The 22,316-nt window shown below is 33.7% G+C and overlaps 1 pseudogene; it reads right to left on the bottom strand.

The window, feature by feature from the left end:
* Positions 1-2,253: 2,253 nt before the first annotated feature.
* On the bottom strand, positions 2,254-22,108 carry LOC102522733 (annotated as a pseudogene).
* Between the last annotated feature and the right edge of the window lie 208 nt (positions 22,109-22,316).

The raw sequence follows: 22,316 nt of genomic DNA, 5'->3' as shown, positions 1-22,316 counted from the left end.
AATCTGATATGTTTTGTCAAATGTACATACTCATGTTACACTGTTATAATTAAGATACAGAATATATTCATCACCCAACAAAAATTCCCTTATGCTCCCTTAGAGATACTTTTACCTGACTTATCCTAGGCATCTATTTGTCTTTTTGTCACATTAATATTTTTCTGTTCTAGAATTGCATATAAATAGAATTATACAATAATAGTAAATCTCTTTGTGCTTGTTTTTTTTCACTCAAAAATGATTTCTGTATAGCACATGTATATGTATGTATAAGTGTGTGTATATATATGATATGTACTGTAACATATAACTGTCCTATTTCTATTTCAGTTTTTCTACAATATGATTTTTTAGAAATTTGGCCACTTTTTATTATTTCAGTGTATATTAAAATGTACTTTAAAACTGCAGCAACTGTACAGCATGGTACTGGCTCAAGAACCAGGCAGCATCAATGGCCCTTAATTAATAACTCTAAACCAACCTTACTATGGGTATAAAACAGAATGAAACAAAAAGAAGCATTACAAATCAATGACAGGATTTAGAACAAATGGTGTTGAAAACAATCAACAACTTGGGGAAAAAAATAACCTTTTTCTGAGGTATATTTCAAATAAATTATAGCATTAAATCTAAGAAACCCCATAGAAAAACATATTTTTTTTTTTAGTTTTTGAGTAGACTTCCTTAATTTTACCTTAAAAAATACATACAAAAATAACACAGGCACATGGTTTATAAAAATGAAACAATACAGAGAGGAATGAAGAGCAAAAACATTCCTTCTTACTCTCTGATTCCAAAATCTCTAAGCTGTCTCTCCAAAGGTGCCAACTGTTAAGTTTCTTACATCTGGGTCCAATGGAAAAAATATTTTAGAAACACGAATCCTTTCAAAAATTTTACACAAATGTCTATGTCTCTTTTCAGTTCTTTCAGTTATTGATCTCAAAGGAGAGCAGAATATGCTACCCCCAAATACGCCACTTTGGCATATTGATTATTTTGAATTAAAGTTACTAAGAAACAGCCATGCAAAAAAGACTCTCTGATCCTCTTTTATTCCCCTAAAAATAAGAAATAAATCTCCAATATGAAACAACCCTCCCTAAAGCAGGAGGGTAGAAGGCATCCTTACAGCAAAAGATAGGGAATTTAAGGCTGAGAAGGCTGCAAAAACAAACCTGTTACTTTCTCACTAATTTACTACTCCAAGCCCAAACCCCTCTGTTTTTTTAAGTTCCTCACAAATGTATTGTGTCCTTAGCTAAAAGGTATGAAAGCTGCTTGCTTTGGTTAGTTAACGGAGTCTCACATTTTTATCTGCTCCCACTTACATAAAATTAAATTTGTCTTTCACCTGTTAATCTGTCTATATCAATTTAATTATTAGAAAAGCCAAAGGATCTAAAAAGGAAGAGGGAAAACTTTTTCCACCCCTATAGTTTACACATACTAAAACTCTTAAGAAGTATACATATTTTAAGTACATTTTGTCTTAGTGATGAGTTGTCATTTTTATAATCATAAATGTCCCTATTTAGAAAAGTGTTTTATCCTGAAGAATATATGGTCTAATACTAATATAGACCCTCCAATCTTCTAAGATTATTTTTAATATCTTAAACTATTTCATCTTTTTACTTATTACCTAGCTATGTATTTATATTTAATATGTTTCCTCTGGACAGCATGTTGCTAGGTCGTGTTTTTTATTCAATTTTACAATCTCCTTTTTGTTTGGAGTATTTAGATCATTTAAATTTAATTGTCTCTAGTTTTAGATTAAAATCTACCATCTTACTCTGTTTTCTACTTGTACCAGCTAGTCTTTGTTCTTTTTTTTCTTTTCCTAACTTCAGTTGGATTAACTGAGTAATTTTAGCATTCTATTTTAGAGCTACTTATTATCCATATCTCTCTTCATTTTATAGTGATTTTCTTCTAGGGATCTGCAAGATGCATTTTTAACTTAAAGTACATTTTAATATTGCTGTAATCCGTATACTTCAATTTTCCCCTCCTGTCCTGTGTTGCCACTTCTACCTATATCACAAATCACATAACATTGTTTTAATTTTTCTTTGAATAATCAGCTACCATTTAAAAATAGTAGACATTACAAAAATATCTTTTCCCATATATTCACCTTATTTAGTACTCTCTGTTCCTTTATGTATATTTAATTTTCCACTTGTATCATTTTCTATTCACTTGAAGAACTATGTTTATTATTTCTAACAGTGCAAGTTGGCTGATGAATTTGTTTTCCTGCCAGTTTGTTTTATTAATGTCTGGATGCTCAGGCCTGGATCGTGTACTGCCACAGTGGGTACAGCCGCTTCTTCCGTTGCTGCTTCTTGGTCTTCAAGTTCTCTTCCTGCTCATTGAGCCAGGGTTGCATGGCACCAGTTTTTCATGGGCCACAGATCCGGGGGCATATACTTATTGCCCTTAGAGAATTTCCTGATGTTCTCTTTCTGAGTCTGGTTAGTGATGGTGAAAACATGAGAACAGGAGCACTGGATTTGGAAATAACTTGGATCTTGGAGATCCTGGAAACCGCGCCACCTGCCACTTTAGCGACTCACAACTGGGACAGCTCCACCTTCAGGTCCTCCAGTTGTTCCAGCAGCTCCTCCTTGCAGCAAAGGTCTGGAGCCTTAATCTCGGCCATTGCTGTACAAGCTGCTCCCGCTGTCTTCTGAGAAGGAAAGAGGAAGGGGTGGGGCTGACCTCCACAACTACTTTAATTTTTTTAGGTTTTTTATTCTTAAAATAGTTTTATTTTACCCTATTTTTAAGATTGCTGGATATAGAATTAGAGGTAACTTGTCTTTTTTATTTACATGTGTGTTTCTGCTCTTTAAAGATACAATTCTGTTTTCTTGTCTTACATTGTTTCTGGGAAGTCTGTGGAATTTCTTATCTTCTATCTCCAGGAAGGTATAAATCTCTAATTGCTTTAGGACTATTTCTATCATTGGTTATTAAATATGTTGTGCCTCGCCATTTGTCCTATTTCTGTTTCAATGAGCCTCCTGGATTTTTAATTTATTGATTTTATAAAACTAAGCCATTATTTAAGTTGTTTTTGTTGCTCTTTTCTGCATTCCCTTTTTTCCCCCTTCTAGGTCTTCTAGTAATTACAAAATTGCTCCATTTGCCGCTTAATTTTTCCCCTATGAAACAGGATCTTTCATTTTCTCATATTTTAGTTTATTTTTTCCATTGAGCCTCAGTTTGGATACTTTCTATTGCTATATTTTCAAGTTCACATATCTTATCACAAGCATTATTTAATTCTTACTTTATATATATGACAGAACCAACTAGAACCCACAAACCATACTTGTATAAGGCTTTCATTTAAAGGCAAAGGATATGGTACAGTGAGACAGAGTACAGGAAAACACTGGAAAATGAAGTAATGTCAACATGCAAGTACACCCGGGCTTGTACTGGAGCAGGGTAGACTGTCTCCAGCTTGAAACAATACCTATGTTAATATCTAAGACAGGAATCTTGGCTTTGGAAGAACTCAAAGGAAAATACTTTCAGTACGTACATTTAAGTCCCCCTGGCCACCAAATCAAGCCAGCCTTTTCTAGTTGGTTACACTGTATTAATCATGTTTTTGTTTTGTTTTGTTTTTCCATATTGTATTGTGCTTTGAAATCTTGTTGGGGTAGGGGTCTAGCTGGCTGGGGAGAGATTGCTCTTCCCAAGACTAGCTAATTTCCAAGATACCAATTCCACTGTGAATACACCTTTTGTGTGCAAACCATCCAACCCCAAGTTATACCTTCAATACCTCCTTTATCTCTCCCCTGCTCTAAATTATCCCAGAGCCTGGTACCAGACCATTAGAGATTACTGCTATAGTCTAGAGCCCACAGACATTATTCAGACTGGCCAGTTCTAAGCTGTATGCCTGCCCTGTCTTATGTCTCCCATAGAAAACTTAACACTAAAGGTCTAGGTCCTGCTTTCTTTGTTCCTTCTGCCTCATAATCAAATCTGGTGCTTCTCCATGTAGACCTGCATGGCATGGTCCCCTCCTCTTGAGAACTTTAAGTAATAATTCTTCTCTCAATGGCATTGACCTCTTTGTGTTTCCACTCAGTCAACTCCATAAATTAAAATTCTACAGGTACAACTGGGACATAAGCCATCTGCAAACTTCTCAGTAAAGAAATTGACTTCTTGGGTTGCCAAGAAAGTTTGAGTCCTTAAGCAGCATATCAGAAAGTTCCATGGATCCTACCTTGGACAAGAATTAAAACCAGGTATCTGTGCATGCTCAGAGATAAAAATAGAGCTTTTCCTACTTAAATAATCAACAATATCCCTACAATTCAAGCTTTAACTCTTGGTCAGGGTTTTGACATTATAATTTGCTCAGGGTTATTTCTTTTCTGATATCTTTTGTACAATTTATCAAATATAAAAAGCAAAGAGATACTGATGAAAATAATAATCATTTGTGTCCAATGAGATGCATATATTGCTTTAAAGAAACATTTCAGTTTACCAGAACAAAGTTTTTAATAATCTTATAAAACCTTGAAAATTCTTTTATTTGGATTTCTGAACTTTATGAAAGGTATCAATAGAATAACTCAATGTAACAATTAATTGATTAGTAACTAAATCTAGTTCTTCTACTGGCCAATAAGCTTCCATTGAAAGAACTTCCTGTGTAGGTTTTAATCCACTTCTCCAATATATTTGATCCTCAGTATCAGTGTTATCATTGGTTTTTATCAAAATTAAACTTATACTATCAAACAGTATTACCCCAAATAGCAAAGAGAATATGAATCAGACTGAGAACATTACAGAGTAAGTCAGAATTATAACAGGATTTTCTGTGCCTTCTTTTCTCCCATTTGAGCCTGCTTTACTTGAACAAACATATTGAGTTTACATTTTCTCTGAATTTCTCATTTTAATACCACACCAGCAATAATCTTTGCAATTTCAGATGAAGGTTATATTTTGTTCCCACTTGACCATGTTGTCCATGAAATTACATGTTCCATTTTATCAGATACAATTCTCAATAATATTAAATAACCAATGGGAATATTTTATCATAGGAGAAATTTGTGGTTAAATGGTCACTGGAAGATATTTCGTTTCTTTTCTGGTAATATACAGATGTTAAATGTTTACCTTAGAAAAAGTGCCCTAAAACATTTGAACTCATTTTTCCTTTAAATCTATTTGCTCTGCTAGTCACTGAGAAATCAATGCTAAAATTTCAACTTTCCATATGAATCTTTTTTTCTATTGCTCACTGTACTGTTTATATAAGACAAAATCATCTTTTTCCTGAATTTCCTAGTAAAATTTTAATTTTTAATTTTTTCTAGAATATAGGATTCTTCATTTTATTTGTATTAATGGTAAATTTCTTGAACTAATTTAATGGTTTCTAGAGAAGGGTAACTTAAAATGCAATTATATTCATAGCACAGTTTGGGTATTTTACCTTCCATAAGGATATTATTTAGGGAATCCTAGCTTGCTGTAATGAATTTCCTCATTTTGTGATGGAGGACTAAGAATATGTTTTAAATAACTCAATCAGCTCATTCTCTTAATCAATCAACATTTATTAGGGATATAATATGTAACAATTATTCAGTAGACATGAATATTCAGAGATTAAAGTATTCGTCTCTATTCATTTAGCACACAGAGTACTCTAGATCCTTTCATATAAATTATTACTCTGATTCATTTTTCTTACAATTCAGCAAAGATAATGATAAATGCCTGAAGAAACTTATTTTTACCCCCAAGGAATAAATTAATGAGAAATTCTCATAAACCTGTTATAGTAAGGATTTCAAGAATAACACATGCTACCTTATTTATAGCTATAATTTATAAGCTTTTTAACCAAAATTTATTCACCTGTGTAGTCCTTCTGCTTTTTATATTTTTTTATTGGGTCTTTACCAATTAGTAAAATTTCCAACCGATGCAATTATTTGTGTTAACGTTATAATACAAGGTTAGGACATCCAAATACTAACAATTTCTATATAAAAAGTAAATGTGTAGATACGAGTAATGTTTATTTGTAAATGTCCTTCACAGTACTTCTATATAACATAAAAATTTGAAAAGCAATTATAATACTGAAATGAATTTGAGAACATAAATACAAGGTATTAAAAGTCATAAACTACAAGGACATACCCTAGATTCCCACTGCTGTCACAAATAGATCCCTTGAACTGAAAACTGAAAAGCGACTGAAATGAATGTATCCATCCATTTTGGCTAGCCAAGTGGTAAAGTTTTTTTAAATTCAGCTTATTCATGATTTTCATATGGGTTATCATTTTCATTGCTCAAATGCAAGTAATCTAATAAAAATTACCTAACCCAACTTATGAATGCAAAAGGCATTTATGACAATTTGAATAAATTATATATTTTAATAGACAAAAATAAAATATTTTGTACGCTAATACTTTATTTTCTCTTCATGAAGTAAGTAAAGGGTAACAATTTCCTTTTAATTTCAACATTAGAGTTCTGATTTCAGCTGTAATAAGTAAAGAGCTCAAGTTATCAAAATTGTCCTTACAACACTAAAAATTACTGAAATTCAACAAATTTTCTTGGACTTCTCAAAGAACTATGATCACAGAACCAATGAACGTCACAAATTCTGAAGGAAGACTCAAATCTGGAGTCACAGTAGAGATCTGCTAACCTGAAGCAGAAGCCGCTAGGGCCATAAACTGAGAAGACGACTTAAATGGGAATTTAACAACTTGATGGAGCCTGAGTGTGGATTAGTATGAGAGTGAGAAACTCCTGGGGTAGGCAGTTCCCCACAATTTTGTGGGTTTTATCTCACAGATTCATTGGTTTTACTTTGAGTAACTTCATAAGCATATGATGGTAAAGAGCAAAGAAAATTCCTCTTCCCTGCTCCCTCATGGACTGGGAAGGAGAGCACTATAAAATGGGCAGAATATTCCTAAAAGCAAATGCTTAATCTCCAGGAGAAAAGACTTCACAGACTTTTCCCACCCAGGAAAGTCCACTTCTCCCACTGCAGATAGCTCAAAAGCTCCTGTTTCAAATAAGAAACATAAAAATCAAAAATAGGATGACCAAAAAAAGCTATTAACATGGGTTAAAATAAAAACAAAAAAACTTCAACAGATACTTCACCGAGGAAGATTTACAGTTAGAAAATATGCATACGAAAAGATGCTCATTTTTTTCCCTAAGGATGCTCATTACCCTTCCCTGATAATATTTTTCATTAGGGAAATGTAAATTGAAATAGTAAGATACCACTATAAACCTAGTAGAATAGCTAAAAGAAAATTTAAAAATTATATTACCAATCACTAGCTAAATTGTGGAGGAAAAGGGACTCTCATTGTTTTCTGATCTAAATGTAAAAATGGAATAACCACTTTGGCAATTTCTTACAAAAATAAATATGCTCTTAGCCTACAATTTAGCAACCATGTTCCTGAGTATACATCCAACAGATTTGAAACTTTCGACACACAAACTGGCATGTGGGTATCTATAGCAGCTTTATTCATAATCATCCAACATTGAAGTTAACCAAAATGCCCTTCAGTAGTTGAAAGGATAAATAATATTCCATTGTATAGGATGTATATCTAAGTGATGGAATAGTAAAAAAGGTCAATGACTTAAAAAAATGAGTTATCAATTCACAAAGAGACATGTTGAATCTTAAGTGCATATTGCTAAGATAAAGAACCAAGTCAGAAAATGCTACATACTGCAGGATTTCAATTACATGAGATTCTGAAATAATAAAAAATGATAATCACATAAGAAGTCATCAGGGGTTTGAGGGAAGGGGGATGGTTGTATTGATAAAATAAGATTATTTTATGGTAGTGGATCTATTCTATTTGACACTGTAATGATTGATATATTTCATTATGAAGTTGTCAAAGTCCATATAACTCTAAAGAGTTAGGTATACAACATTTAAAAAAATTGAGGAGGTTGGGGGATCCTAGAATGCAATGCAGTATGTTACAAAATAATCTAACTATTACAAATTATATGAAACAACCATACTGAATGGGATGGTGAAAAGATGCAGACTTAAGTCTAAGTCATTTGGAATGAGTTGAATCGGTAAGACTAATGGCTATAAATAAATTAAAATATTTGGTCATAACCACTGTACTTTAGTCTGTAAACATATTTCCCATAAGGGTACAAGTTAACAATTCAGATCCAACTATACATGTACAGATCTTCCTCAACTTACAATGGGTAAAATCTCTATAAACTGTTTGTAAGTTGAAAATATTAACTCAAAATGCAGTTAATACATCTAACCTACCAAACATCACAGCTGAGCCTCGCCTCCCTTAAACATGCTCAGATCGGTTAGATTAGCCTACAGTTTAGAAAAATCATCAAACACAAAACTTATTTTATAATAAATTGTTAAATTGCTCATGTAATTGAATAGTATACTTAAAGTGAAAAATCCAATGGTTGTATGGATACAGGATGTTTGTAACCGTATCGGTTGTTTATGCTTGTGATCTCACGGCTGGTTGGGAGGTGTGGCTCACTGCCCAGCATCACCAGAGAGTATCCTACCGCATATCGCCAGCCTAGGAAAAAATCAAAATTCAAAGTACTTTTCTACTAAATGAGCATCATTTTCACCATGCTAGGCCAGGGATTGTCTGTATTGTGTAACTGGTTGTAAATGAATGACGGATGATGAGAGCCACTGTTTCACTATCGAAGTGGTACTTATAAGAAATGAAAAAAGGCTTGAATAATTCATGTGGAAATGAGTTAGACTTGGTGATACCAATATGAATTCATTTTTAGTTGAATAGAGAAAAAGATGGTAACATTTTATTTATATATATATACCTATGCACAGGTTAGTATATACACATATATTTATTTCCTTACACTGTCACCTGAGAAGGCCTGAAGGTAACCACAACCACACCTAGAGCCCACATCTTGGTTTCTAATAACCATCTTCAACAAAAGGGAGCAAGGTTCCTTGGAAGAATGGTTGATTCTGGAACTGAGGCAGGAAATATTCAAGATGAGCCTGGAGTGTCTTGTAGTGCCAGAAAGTAAGATAGTATTCAATAAACAAAACAAACAAAAAACCCAAAAACCCTATGTTGATGTGGGTATGTTAAAGGGACACAGAAGCCAGCTGAAAGATTTCCTAATGCCAAAGCTGAGGCAATTTGAGCAACATTAATAAAGCAGTATTGGATTATAACCCAAGGTATAAAATAAATACACAAGTCCATACTGAGGGTCATAATGATTGAATGAATGAATGAGGCAGAGGAAACAAACCTCACAAGCACAGGAGAATTTCAAATAACTTGTGTGGATATTCTGCCCTCAAGGTAGGAGAACATAATTATCCTCTCCTTAAATTTGTGCATTTTGACGTCCTTTCAAAGAGTACAGTATGAAAGGGCACAAGGATGTTGCGGGGAAGGGGAGTAACACTGCAGTGAGAAAACTGAAAAACACTGTCTCAGCCAGGTGATCAAGTTTACCAGCTACAGCGATATGTCATCTTGAGAGCATTTTCTCTTGATATGTGATGAAATGTCACTTTACCCCTGCGATCTTCCTTTTAAAAACACATAACCCTAGACTAATCATAAGGAAAATATCAGAGCAATTCCAACTGAGGGAGAATCTACAAAATACCTAAACAGTACTCCTTGAAACTTCAGAGACAACAAAATTCTAAGGGATTATCACAAGCTCACAGGCAGAAAGCCTAAGGAGACATAGGGAATAATGTAATGTGGTATCCTGAATAAAATGTTAGAACAGAAAAAAGGAATTAGGTAAAACTAATCAAGTCTCAATAAAGTATGGACTTTGCTTAATATATCAACATTGGTTCATTAGTTGTAAGCAGCATAAATTACAAACATAATTTACATTTCTTATACATTATAATATACATTATATATAGTATGTTGATATATAAGACATAATCACACATACAACATCAATAATAGAGGAAAATGGGGGTGAGTCATATAACACTATACCATATCCACAATTTCTTTCTAAATTGAAAGTTGTTCTAAAATAAAATATTTATGTTAAAAAGGTTTCACCACCATATTATGGAGTTTTTTAAATAACATCAATACTTGATATGCAGTAATAAATTGTTTAGCTAATAAAATGTTTACATAGTGTTACATAATGTATACTGTTAACTATCCTTTACATTTCTGTAATACATTTCAATTCTTTTTGACATAAAAAAAAAGACATAGTAGAAATCCATTTAAGTCGAATTCACTTAAATTTGTAGTTGTAAATAGTAATCATCATAAAGTGTTACACTGTATATATTTATTACTATTGATTCATATCCATGCCAGAGTACCAATACAGAGTAAATAAGTAAATATTTTGCTGAAAACACAAAATTTTATTCAGTTCTCTTCTCTTTCATTGTTATTTAGAAAAGGTAAACATAATTTTCTGTTTAAAATAAAGTTAATAAAAATCTAGGTTCTCATCTCTATTATCTATTGTTATATATCACACTGCCATAAAACTTAATGGTTTATACAACAATGAAAATATTTCTCATGAATTGTTTCATTGGCTGAGTGACTGTGGTCAGCTGGAGGGTTGGCTGGAATAGAACATATAAGATGGACACAATCACAATGAAGGATGGAACTGGCTGTTATTTGGTACACCACGTGGCCTCACATTTTCCATCAAGCTTGTGGCCTTCCATACGTGGCCATCTCAGGGAAATGTTAAAGATGGCAAATCTGGAGGCTGACTCAAGGGGGTCTCGAGGCCTAGACTCCAGAACTCACACAGTATTAGTTCCATCACATTTAGTTGAGCAAAGAAAATCACAACGCCTGCCCTGCGGTTGGACCAGCAATGCCACATTACAAAGTGCCGTGCATACTGGGCTGGAAGGAATTTGTGGCCACGAAGCCATTTACCACATAGGCATCAAGTACACTGATGGAGCACATGAGCAGGGGGATTTCTGTTGTGATGGTATTGTTTCTCACAGTTTTCATCTTTTTGATCATCATCTCCATCACCAACTCTAATGTGTATTGAGGTTTTCCTATTAGCAGGACACTCTGCTAAGCATGTCCTAACTCATTTGAGTATAACAAAATTTCTGCAACATTGACAGTGTTATTCTCATTGTAAATGGTTGTACTGTACCTGTTAGGAAAACAGTTTTATTTTAGTTAATCCACTGATTACAGTTTCTACCATATACTAGAGACAGGGATGAGGGTAAGTTAATTTCTCTGAGCTTTGGAGTTTAAAACTGATAAAATTAGATTGTTGCAATAAAAATTAATGTCACTTTGAGATTTGCAAATATTAACTACTATATATAAAACAGACACAAAGAAATTTCTTCTGCATAGCACAGGAAACCATATTCAATATCTTGTAGTAATCTATGATGAAAAAGAGTATGAAAATGAACATATGTATGTATACGTACGACTGGAACATTATGCTGTACACCAGACATTGACGTACTGTAACTGACTATACTTCAATAAAAAAATTAATGTCACTTCCAATTCTTGATATTTATGAATGCATTTCTATTGATTATCATGAGTCATATTTGCAAATATATTTATAGCAACTGATGCTTTTATTTTCATGGCTCTTCCCTTTGTTGTTCTCATTGTTGAAAAATATTTAAAATAATTACATGAAATATTGCATATGGTTGAGTTTCACACTGGGAGAAGCTGAACTGCAAGCAGAAACAATTTCATGTTTACAATTTTTACACTAAAGAATTTCCAAATCAAATAGCCTGTGGAAAATTAGAAAATGTTAGCCCTCTTAGTAGAACTTTGATCAATTTCAGCACTGCTATCTTCTCCATTTTTTTTTCTCCACCCAGTCCTGCCTGTTTTAATGCATCAATCCCAATTTAGATTTAGATATCATGAAGATTTAGATAATAAATAAATATTGTTTACTTAGTAGTTTAATGGACTTCAGATATTCTACTCAACTATATTTTGAAAAAAATTGTTTTATAAACTACTTTAAAGTAGATGCTTTTCTAGGTTCTCCATATATTCTTAGTTCTACAAACATTTCAACAAGGTAAACATAATATTCCTCAATTAGAAGACTAGCCACAAGCTAAGAGACTTTATAGGGCTTTACCAGGACTCCATGACTAATTGAGATTAAAATTTATCTCCAATTCAAAATAACCATTTTATATGTAAGAAAGATGAAGTATTTTAAGTTTTCAAAATAAATATTTAAAGATTCCAAGCATTCACAATGCACATATATTTAAGTTGTAAATGTTACCTCTTAAATAAATATAAACAGCATCTTCTAAGAATTTGGCAATATTTATTTATTCTAGACATTATCTCCAAATTCATTAACAAAAGTAAGACATATAGAGGAAGTAAATATTAATGTTGTTTGTTGTATTTTCAGTTTAAATGTTTCATGATCAGAAATTAGAGTAGATTGCATTTAATAAAGACTATAGTAAAATATAAGATATATCAACTATTTCCAACCTTGTTCAATATTAATTATGAGTATTCAATAACAATATTTAAATATTTTTAAATTCCCTAAAGGTGAAAGATCCGCTACTCTTATAGTCCAAATTACATAATTTATGTAATGAAGTTACATTATGACTTTTAATGAAAACTGTCCAGTGATGTTGAAATAGGAAAAACAGCTATGGCATAGAGATAAAACATGATTTGCTATCAATTGTTAAAAGCTGAAGCTGAGAGATGAGTACAATAGGGGAATTATGCTCTATTTCTACTTTTGAAAGGACCTGAATATTTAAATAATAAAGTAAAATGTGTTTAGTCCTTGCACATGGCATGTATATTTAATGTCTTTACTACAGATCAATAAAAAGTTATTCTAATTCCTTAATTGGAACTTGAATTATACATACTGATTTATGACCAAGCATTGATATTTAACCTAATCTCCTCAAGTCATATAAAAAATGAAAATCAACACTGTCTGAGCTATCTATTGTCACTGTCTCCTGGAATCTTTCATCCTCCTGATCATTTAATTCTGCTACCACTGATTACTATTCTCTTAATCCATATCCTGTGGATAAATTTGACGGTACCCCTAGAAGCCCAGGGAGTAATATGTGATAGATGGTAGATCCATCAAGTCATTCCATTTTGGGGCTACAGAGATCAGCTCAGGGATTGGTATGTGCCTAATTCAGGGCAATTAAGAGGGAAGAATTGTGTGTAAGTCATCAGATCCTCCCTTACATTGTAAACTGGATATTGCGATGATTTAAACCCAGGACTTTTGGGTAAAAAATGCAAAACTTGGGAAAGGATTCTTGTGACCCATTTGAGTCCTGAAAAATATCCCCACCTGAAGCTATATCTACCCTTATACTCTTATTATGTAAGGCAGTAATGCATACATTCATTCAGATAAAGGATCATTTCTCTTGCAACAAATCCCAAAAAATGTATACACATAAAAGAAAGTGCTATAAAAGAATAAGTTTTCAATTGTCATGAAGAACATGACTTGAGAAAACATCAAATTTAATTGTGAACAACCATTAAGTAAAAATATTTTTTAATCCATTAAAAATTTTCTGGACCTTAGATTTAAAAAACTTTTTCCCCAAGATCTATAGATATTTATTTGTTGGCCTGTAAGTCACATATATGGGTATTTCTGTAGAAAAGTAAATTCATAAAGTGAAAATTAATCTTATTTTTGTCTAGGGAAACTTCTGCATAATTTATAAAATGAGAATATCATAAACAATAGATAAAAATAAATACCTATTAAATAGGTATTTTTTTTGTAAAGTGAATTGAGAAAAGTAGTTAACTTTTAGAATCAACTTTGCTAATTAAATAGTGTTACCTAATGTTATTTCCATTCTTATTTGATGGACAAGTAACAGGATATATTTGACTTTAAAAATTAAGGATTTCAGGTTTCTACAGTATGCTTGATGGTTATATAGCAAGTATTTCAGAGTTAATAGTGTAGCATAACCAGTATTATAAAAATTTTCTCAGGCTTATAATATATAATGTTAATAATGATAAATGAAATATTCTGAAGATATCCATTTGTCAAAATTAACACTGGATTTATTATTTTTCTATGAATATTATCTTAATATTTTATCTAATCTTCTCTATACATAAAATCCCTTGGAAATAAAACTAAAGCACATGCTTATATAAATGTTATATTGAAGTGAAAATACATACAACGCTTAGATTCAAAAGCACATTCACAACTAAAATTGATAATAGGAATTAAAGTTATTTTAACTGCACCTTGGAAAAATAACCGTACCTCACATAATATAAAATAATTTTTTGACTAGTTTTTCAGGTGTCTCTTTTGGTCGGTCACTTCTAAGATTCTGCATAATGTTTACAAAACATTCAACAATTTAGAGTTAAATTAGATCTATTAGCTAAAATTAGTAGAGAAATAGAGAAAATCATAGAAGGGCAATTTAATAAAAACAAAAACTGAATTTCTGAAATATAAAGTCTTCTTCAAAATACTTCTCTACTCAATACTATAGAAGTATAATATTTAATTTAGTTAATAGTTAACTATCAAGATGCTGTGTTGATACTAAGACCAAATCAGATTCATCATTCTTCATTCCCCATGAGTTTTGCTATGGAAATTCTTGATCCTGAGAGGTTGTTTCAATGTATTTGTCGAAAGGTTAAATTAACGATACCATGTTATAACAAAGCTTTGACAGCTAAATTGGTTTAACAGCAACATACAAAGATGACTACTGAAAGTAGCTTTAAGAGGAATAATAATAACCCAATAAAAGAGGTGTGTTATCCTGATCGTTTACTATAAGGAGGGTTCAAACTATGCCTATTGTACTTTTTCCTATTGCGTTGTTCCTTCTCAAAACTGGGGTAGGATAAATACTGTCTTCGAAGTATGTCTTTTAAAATAACCAGTATAGTGACCTTTCCATTCTCCTGATATGATGGGGTAATTCCTTAGATTATAAACATACACATGTGTATATATATATATATGTATGTATATATGTGTGTATATATTCATATCTTTAGAAAGAAAAATAGTTATAAAGAAACCATGTATTTTCATGTTATAGTCAGCTAAGTGAGTCACAAAAAGTGTCTCCTAATGAATGTTCCCATAAGTTTACATGATTTTAGAAAAGGCATATGATTATGAGCAAGCCAGGTTTTCACATTCAACAATACCTTTTATCACGTTTTGAGTATAAAGTGAAAAGTCATTAACATTCTCTTCTTATTTTAGTCTGTTAAGGCCTGAAAAGATATATATAGACCGTTTCTGTATGTTTGTGTGTGAGAGCATGTGTAATTAATTTTCATGTACTCAATAACTTAAATGTTTCCCCATATAGATTCCCTGATATGAAAATTCAATCCTGTAAAATTCAGTCCAGTTCATTTGCTTTTACATGATCAGGCACTACTTTATTTCTTCATTCCTTCCTAATTACTATATTATTTTCAATATTTAGATTAAGTAAGGATATATTTATGGTAGGATGTTTGGGGACAGTTTGAATTTGAAGTTAATTTTAAGACAATTCATCATCACCAGTTTTCAAGACTATTTTTCTATATTCACATAATAGTGTTGATTAGATAAAAGGAAACCAGGAGGCATAACCAATCTTAAAGCAACAAGATCAATAAAGACTGATGGTCTTATTTCACTTAACAAAATGGGATTTCATGCACAATGGACCCATTAATTCATTTCCTATAGAAAGCCTCTGGTCTACTACCTTTTGAAGACAATATAAGCATTATCCTTTTTGTATATATGGACAGAATATATGCAAACATACTCTACTTAAAAATCAATGCTTTAAACGCTAAACATACTCTATATATTTTTCTACTATATGTTATAAATATATTTGAAATATTTTAAACATTCATAATTCGTCTTGTTGTTGTTGTTGCTGTTTGGTTGGTTTTATTATTATTCTTTTAACATTTTTTATTGAGTAATAGTCATTCTACAATGTTGTGTCAAATTCCAGCATAGAGCACAATTTTTCAGTTATACATGAACATATATATATTCATTGTCACATTTTTTTTTCGCTATGCGCTACCATAAGATCTTGTATATATTTCCCTGTGCTATATAGTATAAGCTTGTTTATTCTACATTTTAAATCCCAGTCTGTCCCTTCCTACCCCCTCGCCCCCTTGGCAAACACAAGTTTGTATTCTATGTCTATGAGTCTGTTTCTGTTTTGTTATTTATGTTCTTTTTTTTTTACATTCCACATATGAATGATCTCAAATGGTATTTTTCTTTCTCTTTCTGGCTTACTTCACTTAGGATGACATTCTCCAGGAACATCCATGTTGCTGCAAATGGCGTTATGTTGTCAGTTTTTGTGGCTGAATAGTATTCCATCATATAAATATACCACTGCTTCTCAATCCAGCCATCTGTTGATGGACATTTAGGCTGTTTCCATGTCTTGGCTATTGTAAATAGTGCTGCTATGAACATTGGGGTGCAGGTGTCATTTGGAAGTAGGGTTCCTTCTGGATATATGCCCAGGAGCAGGATTCCTGGGTCATATGGTAAGTCTATTCCTAGTCTTTTGAGGAATCTCCATACTGTTTTCCACAGAGGCTTTCCTTGCTTCCCTCTCCCACTCTTAATGATTTAGATGTCTTCTTTTACAATTTTGTGTTTATTCTTTTTGTAATTCATGGCAGTTATCTCCTTTCCAGTTATGAGTTTCTCATTTTTGTAGCATCCTGCTTCTTTTCTATTTAGAGTAGACCTGTCAATATTTCTTTTAGCATGGGTTTAGTGTTGCTAAACTCTTAGTTTTTGCTTGTCTGTGAAGTTCTTTCTCTCTCTTCCTATTCTAAAGGATAGCCTTGCTGGATAGAGTATCCTAGGCTGCATCTTTTTTTCATTCAGGACTTTGACTATATCTTGCCACTCCCTTCTGGCCTGTAATGTTTGTGTAGAGAAATCAGCTGAGAGCCTTATGGGGGTTCCCTTGTAACTCACTCTTTGTTTTTCTCTTGCTGCCTTTAGGATCCTTTCTTTATCCTTGACTCTGGCCATCTTGATGATGATATGTCTTGGTGTGGGTCTGTTTGGGTTCTTCCTGCTTGGGACCCTCTGAGCCTCCTGTACTTGGATATCTGATTCCTTCTTCAGGTTTGGGAAGTTTTCAGACATGATTTCTTCAAATACCTTTTCAATCCCCTTTGTTCTTTCTTCCCCTTCTGGAATCCCTATTATGCATAGATTGGCATGCTTTATATTATCCTGTAGGTCCCTTATATTGTTTTCATAGTTTTTTATTTGTCTTTCTTTCCAGCTGTTCTGATTGGGTGCTTTCTGTTGTCCTGTCTTCCAGGTCACTTATTCGTTCCTCTGCATGATCTAGCCTGCTTTTGTACAGCCTTTAGGCAGCTCTCATCTCAGCAAATGAGTTTACTAATTCTTGGTTCTTCTTTATAGCTTCTATTTCTTTTTTGACATATTTTATATCTCTAAACACTATTTCTTTTAGTTCCTTCAGTACTTTGATCACTCCTTTTTTGAAATCTTGATCTAGCAGGCTATCAATGTCTATTTTCTTGATCGTGCTTTCAAGGGATTTCTCTTGATCTTTTAATTGGAAGTGGTTCCTCTGCTTCTTCATATTGCTCATATCTCTCTGGCACTGTGAAGCTTGAGGAGTATCAGTTATCTATTGTGGTCCTTAAGGAGTTTGTTTATTTATCTATCTAAAGCCTATGCAGGAATAAAACCGGTGGGTGGGCAGGTCACTCCCCCTCCTGATGCCACAGTCAGATGCTGCGCTCGGGTGAGGCAGGTGGTGAACCCCCTCCCAGCACCGTGTTCAGGTGCTGCGTTCCTGCCAGGAAGGCGTGTTGCTGCCCACCCTCTCACAGCAGCTGGTCAGTCTGCTGCTCTGTGCAGCTGCCTGCTCCACCTCAGGTCCACACTCTGTAGGCGGGCTCAGGGAAGACCACGGAACAGCCCCACCCCTGCTTCATGCCAAATCTCAGCTCATGGTTGTCTTGGCAGCACGAGTTCTCTGAGGTGCCAGGGCAGAAAGATCCTATCTGCCTTGGGCTATAAACAAGTCAGTCCTGCCTAGGAGGTTGCGGAGCCCTCCGTTGTGGATTCAGGTCTCGGCCCTGCCCTAACCTGGGTGCTGCGCACATGAGGAGATGGTGGCTGTGGCTGCACCCCACCTCTCTTCTTGTGAGAAGCTCTAGTAATGGTGCCACGGTTCTGAGGAGACAAAGGCTACAGTGCCCCTCCCTTCAGGGCACACCAGCCATATTGCTTTGCTTTCTTTGCAATTTATGGGGGACCGAGGTTGTTCTGCTCTGTATCCCTTCCCAGCCATGGTGCACAGCACCCTGCAATCCCCCAGGGATGCCTCAGTGCAGCCGCCCCAGTCCTCTGTCCAGCCCGGACGGCCTATCCCGGCTCCAGGCTGTCAGCTCGCATCTTGGGCTGGGTGTCATGGGGACCCTTTGTGCCCATTTAACTTAGTTCTGTCAGTCAAGGGCTGCTCGGGGCAGATCTGAGCCTCGGAGGCTCCCCCTCCAACCCGCTGGCCTCTCCATTGGAGGGGGGGGAGACCCAGACCCAGTGAACGAGTGCTATTCCTCCTTTGCAGCTCCCTCCCCGCAGGACCAGTCCCACATTGTTTTGCTTTTTCTTCTTTCTTTTTTCCTTTTCTCCTACCCTATTTTTGGTGTCTTTGTCTTTGGAAGAGGGCAATGTTCTGTCGGAGTTCCGCAGGTGCTCTGGTTGGCTGAGTGGATCCATAGATTTGAGTTTTAGTGTATTTGTGGGAGAGGGTGAGCTACGAGCATCCTTCTACTCCGCCATCTTGCTTCTCTCCCCATAATTCGTCTTAATTCCTGTCAGTTTCAATATCCCTCTAAAATATCATGTATTTAATATCATTATCATGTAATAGTATTATTAAATATATAATAAATCAAGAAATAAATAAGCCAAGAAGTACTAATGTTGATGGATTGTTAAAAACAAAAATACTATAGTACTATGAATAAATCTGTATACTGATATCATGTAATACAATCAGCTCATGTCAGACAAAATAATAGAACAGCGGTGATTCTTAAATGATTAAACAGTATTACACCCTCCTCCTGTAGGAGAGGTAGAAGTTGAAAGCACTGCCTAGGAAATAATCATGACAATCAACATATTTATCAGATATACATCTTCATCAGCTACTCTAAGAAATCCAAGGGATTTAAACTATCCTTGTATTCTCAAAGTATCAAAAGGATGACAAGTAGACAGAAATAAGTCAATTCAGGGAATTCAGATCCAGAGCACACAGGTTAAAAAAAATTCACAATGAAGAAAATGAAAATATCCTATTATCTGATTCTTCCTTCCTCCATTCCCTCTCTCTCCTCCCTTCTTCCTTTCTATTTATTATTTAAATTATGTACTGAATCTACTCCCAGCCAAGTGTTGGGAATAAAAAAACAAGAAGGCATGATCCTACTCCTATGGAGAGTATATTCTATTGGTACATAGAAATGTCAATGGACAAATATATAATCTTTAGTAAGTGCTATGACTAAGCTATTATAATGTAATAAGGAAAACTATGTAGGCAGTTTAATTTAGATTTTTGAGGCCAGGGAACACTTCTTGAATGAAAACAAGACAATAGACGAGAATTGAAAAACCTGGTAAATAGAGGAAATAGTATTCCAGACACAGAAAATAGTATGAACACAGGCTTAACTTCAAGGGCTAATTCTCTTAATATGCAATAGAAGCTTTTAAGTATATATTATAATGCTATCAAACTTCACTTAAAATTATAGCTTGAATATTCTCACATTTTATAAGCATGCCCCTGCCATATTAAATAACTGCATATTGATCACAATAATTACAGTAGTGATTCACCCTGAGTTTTTAATATGTGCTCAGTTGTTCTATATGCTTTAATACCCATATCTTTGACTTAAATTTGAGTATAACCTCATTTTCTAGATGTATCTTTATTAATAAAATAATTAATATTAATAAAAAGTTAAATGTGTGCATTGTTGGTCCATTACCTATTTATGAATACTCTATTTTTTACTTTAGAAATATTAAATCTTTGTAGAATATTTTACAAATTTTTTTTTAATTATCACTGAAATTACCAAAATTCAGTGAACTCTGAAAAGTGCCTGAAACACAAATGGAAAACTAGATTGACAAAATCTCCAGGAAAAAAAAAGAAGGAATAAAGAAAAATAAAAGACAAGAGATATGAAATAAAGAATTAGCATCAATACATGAATAATAAAAGGGAAAAGTTAAAATGGGAAGGCTAAGCTATTTTATAAAAAGGGATAATTAGGCAGCGACATTAGGCTGAAATTACCTTTGGCTTGCCAAACAAATGATACTAAGAAAACCTTCTGCCTCAAAACATCATAATGTAATGCAAAAATATCAATAAAAGAAAAAATTATGAAAGTTTCCAGAAGTGAATAATAGACCATTAAGAATAAGAATCAGGTGACATTAAATTTCTCAATTGCAATCCTGAATGAAACACAGTAAGTTGTTGTTTTTAAAGTATTAACCGATAAGAACTTTCAAATTAAATATAAACACATTGGCATTCAATTTAAACAACAAAAAAGATCTCAAAAACACAAGACTTTCAGCATACATGCCAAAGCCAAATTTGGAAAAAAAAATTCTTTTGAATGAAGTACACAAAAAGAAACAAATTCAGAAAATTCTGTAAAAAATATGTTAAGCAAGGGCAGTACAATACTTTCATACATCTCTCCTTTAAAAAAAAAAAAAACCTTAATAACAAAAATTTACAAAAGAGGGAAACAGAATTAAAAAAGAAAGTATAGCCATAATCTAATACAATTCTATAATACTATACAATACGAACATTGTAAGTTTGGGTTGGTAGAATACATTTGGTCGGGGTATTGCAAGGGAAGGCAGGGGGTTTGCAGTCATACAGAAGTGTATCTACATGTATGTATGTATTTACTACCATTAGCTGTGTGACCTTAAAGTAGGCCAAGGAGGGATTTCAATAGAAAGAAGTCATAAATCTTCTCTAGCTGATGCTCAGTTCCAGCCCACACCTGACTTGAGTGATGAAGCTTTTTCAATGATATTAAAAATTCAGGATTTTTTTATATAAGGTCTCCTCATTTTTACACCCGGATGACTAATATATTTGATTAATACTGAATACGCCAAAAGAAACATAGTTTGGGCTAGATTCAATAGCTTTGAGGCTCTACTCCACTATAAGATTGCTTCTTAGCTCTAAATATTACATGGAACAAGAAGAACTCAAAAGATGTAGTCATAAAGCAATATTATTATTTTTCCCCTTCCGCATCTGCTCATATGTATTTAGTAGGTTCATACTTACTCTAAATTTGAATAAAATCTGAGAATGGTGTCTTAACCTTTCCTGTCATTCTCTGATAATAAAAGTACTACAGACACTACAGTCCCTACTAAAGTGGTCCTGCAAAAATAACCAACACTGTGTATCTCATGTAAAATTGAGTATTTTTTCTCTTCTCTCATTTTGCCTGGCTTATCTAAACTGCTTCTAAAATCTTCAAGGGACATAATGTTTGCAAAATCTGCCACAATAGTTTCCCTCCTTGTTTCCCGTTCCCTCCTAGACCGTAGGCTTATCCTTCTGAACTGCTTTAAGCAACAGGACAGTATGCTATGGCTACATCTTTTGAGTTCTTGTTCCACATAATGTTGCTAATTAATTGCTAAGAAGCAATCTTATAGTGGAGTAGAACCTCAAAACTATTGGATCTAGCCCAAACTATGCAAAACAGACTTAAAAGTATTTGTGCATTGAGCCTTAGCCTCTCTTGGCTGTATGTGGGAACACTGTGACCATCTCCATATGAATGTGTCAGGAAGAGCATGCTGGATAAAGAGAGATATGTGGCCAAGTAATCTCATTTGTCCTGGCTGACCTCAAGCCAACTGCCAAACATGTGAGACTGGCCATCCTAGATTATCATCCCAGCCAAGCTGCCAAATGAACCTTAACATTAGCCAAGCCATCTTACACAAGAACAACCACTAAGTTTACACTTTAAGTCATGAAAAATCAATGTTCGTTGCTTGAACTCACTAAGTTC

The sequence above is a fragment of the Camelus ferus genome, chromosome 2 (assembly GCF_009834535.1).
Source record: "Camelus ferus isolate YT-003-E chromosome 2, BCGSAC_Cfer_1.0, whole genome shotgun sequence".
NCBI lineage: Eukaryota > Metazoa > Chordata > Mammalia > Artiodactyla > Camelidae > Camelus > Camelus ferus.
Note: the sequence above shows the minus strand (reverse complement) of the source record. Positions and strands in the feature narration are given on the sequence as shown.